A 6,000-nucleotide genomic window follows, 5' to 3' on the forward strand; every position below is an offset into this window, starting at 1 on the left:
GATGTGTTGCTGAATCCGGTTTGCCAGTATTTTATTGAGGATTTTTGCATCGATGTTCATCAGGGATATTGGTCTAAAATTCTCTTTTTTTGTTGTGTCTCTGCCAGGCTTTGGTATCAGGATGATGTTGGCCTCATAAAATGAGTTAGGGAGGATTCCCTCTTTTTCTATTGATTAGAATAGTTTCAGAAGGTATGGTACCAGCTCCTCCTTGTACCTCTGGTAGAATTCAGCTGCGAATCCATCTGGTCCTGGACTTTTTTTGGTTGGTAGGCTATTAATTATTGCCTCAATTTCAGAGGCTGCTATTGGTCTATTCAGGGATTCAACTTCTTCCTGGTTTAGTCTTGGAAGAGTGAAAGTGTCCAGGAAATTATCCATTTCTTCTAGATTTTCCAGTTTATTTGCGTAGAGGTGTTTATAGTATTCTCTGATGGTAGTTTGTATTTCTGTGGGGTCGGTGGTGATATCCCCTTTAACATTTTTAATTGCGTCGATTTGATTCTTCTCTCTTTTCTTCTTTATTAGTCTTGCTAGTGGTCTGTCAATTTTGTTGATCTTTTCAAAAAAACAACTCCTGGATTCATTGATTTTTTGGAGAGTTTTTTGTGTCTCTATCTCTTTCAGTTCTGCTCTGATCTTAGTTATTTCTAGCCTTCTGCTAGCTTTCGAATGTGTTTGCTCTTGTTTCTCTAGTTCTTTTAATTGTGATGTTAGAGTGTCAATTTTAGATCTTTCCTGCTTTCTCTTGTGGGCATTTAGTGCTATAAATTTCCCTCTACACACTGCTTTAAATGTGTCCCAGAGATTCTGGTATGTTGTATCTTTGTTCTCACTGGTTTCAAAGAACATCTTTATTTCTGCCTTCATTTCGTTATGTACCCAGTAGTCATTTAGGAGCAGGTTGTTCAGTTTCCATGTACTTGAGCGGTTTTGATTGAGTTTCTTAGTCCTGAGTTCTAGTTTGATTGCACTGTGGTCTGAGAGACAGTTTGTTATAATTTCTGTTCTTGTACATTTGCTGAGGAGTGCTTTACTTCCAATTACGTGGTCGATTTTGGACTAAGTACGATGTGGTGCTGAGAAGAATGTATATTCTGTTGATTTGGGGTGGAGAGTTCTATAGATGTCTATTAGGTCTGCTTGCTGCAGAGATGAGTTCAATTCCTGGATATCCTTGTTAACTTTCTGTCTCGTTGATCTGTCTAATGTTGACAGTGGAGTGTTGAAGTCTCCCATTATTATTGTATGGGAGTCTAAGTCTCTTTGTAAGTCTCTAAGGACTTGCTTTATGAATCTGGGTGCTCCTGTATTGGGTGCATATATATTTAGGATAGTTAGCTCTTCCTGTTGAATTGATCCCTTTACCATTATGTAATGGCCTTCTTTTTCTCTTTTGATGTTTGATGGTTTAAAGTCTGTTTTATCAGAGACTAGTATTGCAACCCCTGCTTTTTTTTATTTTCCATTTGCTTGGTAAATCTACCTCCATCCCTTTATTTTGAGCCTATGTATGTCTCTGCGTGTGAGATGGGTCTCCTGAATACAGCAGACTGATGGGTCTTGACTCTTTATCCAGTTTGCCAGTCTGTGTCTTTTAATTGGAGCATTTAGTCCATTTACATTTAAGGTTAAAATTGTTATGTGTGAACTTGATCCTGCCATTATGATATTAACTGGTTATTTTGCTCGTTAGTTGATGCAGTTTCTTCCTAGCCTCGATGGTCTTTACATTTTGGCATGTTTTTGCAATGGCTGGTACCGGTTGTTCCTTTCCATGTTTAGTGCTTCCTTCAGTGTCTCTTGTAAGGCAGGCCTAGTGGTGACAAAATCTCTAAGCATTTGCTTCTCTGAAAAGGATTTTATTTCTCCTTCACTTATGAAACTTAGTTTGGCTGGATATGAAATTCTGGGTTTAAAATTCTTTTCTTTAAGAATGTTGAATATTGGCCCCCACTCTCTTCTGGCTTGGAGAGTTTCTGCCAAGAGATCTGCTGTTAGTCTGATGGGCTTCCCTTTGTGGGTAACCCGGCCTTTCTCTCTGGCTGCCCTTAAGATTTTTTCCTTCATTTCAACTTTGGTGAATCTGGCAATTATGTGTCTTGGAGTTGCTCTTCTCGAGGAGTATCTTTGTGGCGTTCTCTGTATTTCCTGGATTTGAATGTTGGCCTGCCCTACTAGGTTGGGGAAGTTCTCCTGGATGATATCCTGAAGAGTGTTTTCCAACTTGGTTCCATTTTCCCCCTCACTTTCAGGCACCCCAATCAGATGTAGATTTGGTCTTTTTACATAATCCCATACTTCTTGCAGGCTTTGTTCATTTCTTTTTCTTCTTTTTTCTTTTGGTTTCTCTTCTCGCTTCATTTCATTCATTTGATCCTCAATCGCAGATACTCTTTCTTCCAGTTGATCAAGTCGGTTACTGAAGCTTGTGCATTTGTCACGTATTTCTCGTGTCATGGTTTTCATCTCTTTCATTTCGTTTATGACCTTCTCTGCATTAATTACTCTAGCCATCAATTCTTCCACTTTTTTTTCAAGATTTTTAGTTTCTTTGCACTGGGTACGTAATTCCTCCTTTAGCTCTGAGAAATTTGATGGACTGAAGCCTTCTTCTCTCATCTTGTCAAGGTCATTCTCTGTCCAGCTTTGATCCGTTGCTGGCGATGAGCTGCGCTCCTTTGCCAGGGGAGATGTGCTCTTACTTTTTGAATTTCCAGCTTTTCTGCCCTGCTTTTTCCCCATCTTTGTGGTTTTATCTGCCTCTGGTCTTTGATGATGGTGATGTACTGATGGGGTTTTGGTGTAGGTGTCCTTCCTGTTTGATCGTTTTCCTTCTAACAGTCAGGACCCTCAGCTGTAGGTCTGTTGGAGATTGCTTGAGTCCACTCCAGACCCTGTTTGCCTGGGTATCAGCAGCAGAGGCTGCAGAAGATAGAATATTTCTGAACAGCGAGTGTACCTGTCTGATTCTTGCTTTGGAAGCTTCCTCTCAGGGGTGTACTCCACCCTGTGAGGTGTGGGGTGTCAGACTGCCCCTAGTGGGGGATGTCTCCCAGTTAGGCTACTCAGGGGTCAGGGACCCACTTGAGCATGCAGTCTGTCCCTTCTCAGATCTCAACCTCCGTGTTGGGAGATCCACTGCTCTCTTCAAAGCTGTCAGACAGAGTTCTTTGCGTCTGCAGAGGTTTCTGCTGCTTTTGTTGTTATCTGTGCCCCGTCCCCAGAGGTGGAGTCTACAGAGACAGGCAGGTTTCCTTGAGCTGCTGTGAGCTCCACCCAGTTCGAGCTTCCCAGCAGCTTTGTTTACCTACTTAAGCCTCAGCAATGGCGGGCGACCCTCCCCCAGCCTCGCTGCTGCCTTGCCAGTAGATCACAGACTGCTGTGCTAGCAATGAGGGAGGCTCTGTGGGTGTGGGACCCTCCCGGCCAGGCGTGGGATATGATCTCCTGGTGTGCCTGTTTGCTTAAAGCGCAGTATTGGGGTGGGAGTTACCCGATTTTCCAGGTGTTGTGTGTCTCAGTTCCCCTGGCTAGGAAAAGGGATTCTCTTCCCCCTTGCGCTTCCCAGGTGAGGCAATGCCTCGCCCTGCTTCAGCTCTCGCTGGTTGGGCTGCAGCAGCTGACCAGCACCGATCGTCCGGCACTCCCTAGTGAGATGAACCCAGTACCTATGTTGAAAATGCAGAAATCACCGGTCTTCTGTGTTGCTCGCGCTGGGAGTTGGAGACTCAAGAATAATACCTTTTTAATATTCTGTACTGAGTATGGAAGCACACACTTGAAAAATATCTTGAATTTAAAAAATTTTTAAATGCAACGGCCGGGCGCGGTGGCTCAAGCCTGTAATCCCAGCACTTTGGGAGGCCGAGATGGGCGGATCACGAGGCCAGGAGATCGAGAGACGATCCCGGCTAACACGGTGAAACCCCGTCTCTACTAAAAAATACAAAAAAAAACTAGCCAGGCGAGGTGGCGGGCGCCTGTAGTCCCAGCTACTCGGGAGGCTGAGGCAGGAGAATGGCGTAAGCCCGGGAGGCGGAGCTTGCAGTGAGCTGAGATCCGGCCACTGCACTCCAGCCTGGGTGACAGAGCAAGACTCCGTCTCAAAAAAAAAAAAAAAAAAAAAAAAATTTTAAATGTATTTGATGAAAAGTATAATAAACACACTTAAGAGAAAAGCCACAAACTCTAGAAATATATTTATAATACATATAACCAAACAGGAACTATTACACAGGATACACAAGGAAATTCTTACTGAATTGTCCCTTGGAAAACAGCCAATAATGTGGGAGTTGGTGGTGGGCCAAGATGGCCAACTAGATGCCGCAGCAATAGGAGGCTTTCATTGAAAAGAATCGTAACAGCCTGCAAATCCTGCACTGGCAACCAAGGTATCCAGGTTCTGTCATCAGAACTGATTAGGCGGATGACTTGATCCACAGAGAGGAAGGAGGAGCAGCATGGTACAGAGGCCCACCTGAGAGCCACATGGGGCAGGGGAGCCCTCACCCCCCAGCCAAGGAAGACAGTGAGTGAGCATGCTACCCAGCCTGGGAAACTGTGCTTTTTCCATGGAACTGTGCAGCCCATGGATTAAAAGATCCCACTTGTGAGCCCATGCCACTTGGGCCTAGGGTCCCAACCATGGAGCCATGCAGATTCTCAACAGCTGCTCAGCTAGAATCTGCTTAATTCTGCAGAGTTCCCAAGAGTGAAGGATGACCAGCACCACAGCTGCAACTGCTTGCTGTCTAAGCCATTTGAGCTCCTTGGGGGAGGGGTAGCAGCCAACACTGGGATTGATAGCTGCCTAAGATCCCAGGGTGGGGAAAGGGTGACAGCCATCTCTACAGCTCCAGGCCATGCTTTTCCCCTGCTGGAGCCAGTGAGGCTAGACAGATTGGTCCCAAGAGGTATCCTCCACAGCCCAACACACTGGCTGTGGCAGACTGTGACCAGAGGGCCTCTTCAGGCCCAACCCTGACCCATCCCTCCTTACTGGGCAGGGCCTCCCTGCAGGAACTTCAACAGCTCCAGCCAGGGACACAGGGACAGAACTCTGATCTCCCTGGGCATGAGCCTATAGGGGGAAGGTTGGCCATCATATCCACAGACCAGCATAGTTAGTCTTTCCTCCTGCTAGTTCTGAGGAATCTGGGCAGCCCAAATGACTGGGTTCCCCCCCACCCCCCGCTGAGTGAAGCATACCCCCTCCACCAAGGGATAGGCAAAGTGCTTCATTAAATGAGTCCTGCTCCCATGCTACCCACTGGGTGAGACCCTCCAACAGGGGTTGTCAGACACCCTATATAGGAGCATTCCTACTGGCATCAGATCAGTGCCCCTTGAGGTCAGGGATCCCAGAGGAAGGAGCAGGCACCCATCTTTGCTGTTCTCCAGCCTCCTCAAGTGACATATCCACATGCAGGAGTGAACCAGATGAACAGGACCCGAAGTGAACCCCCAGCAAACCAGTAGCTCTACAGAAGAGGGACCTGACCATTGAGAGAAAAACAAACAGAAAGCAGCAACAGCAGCATCAACAAAAAAAGTCCCCACCAAAACTCATCCAAGGGTTGGCAGCCTCAAAGGTTGAAACTAGACAAACTAATGAAGATGAAAAAGCGTCAATGAAAAAAACACTGAAAACTCAAAAGGCCAGAGTGCCTCTATTCCAAATGATCACAACACCTCTACACAAGGGTGCAGAACTGGACAGAGGATGAGATGGATGAAATGACAGAAGTAGGCTTCAGAAGGTGGGTAATAACAAACTCCACTGAGCTAAAGGAGCATGTTCTAACTCAATGCAAATAAATTAAGAACCTTGATTAAAGGTTACAGGAGCTGCTAACTAGAATAACCAGTTTAGAGAGGAACATAAATGACTTGATGGAGCTGAAAAACACAGCAAGAAAACATTGTGAAGCATACACAAGTATCTATAGCCAAATTGACCAAGCAGAAGAAAAAATATCAGAGTTTAAGACTATC

The sequence above is a fragment of the Macaca nemestrina genome, chromosome 5, assembly GCF_043159975.1.
Source record: "Macaca nemestrina isolate mMacNem1 chromosome 5, mMacNem.hap1, whole genome shotgun sequence".
NCBI classification, from domain to species: Eukaryota; Metazoa; Chordata; class Mammalia; order Primates; family Cercopithecidae; genus Macaca; species Macaca nemestrina.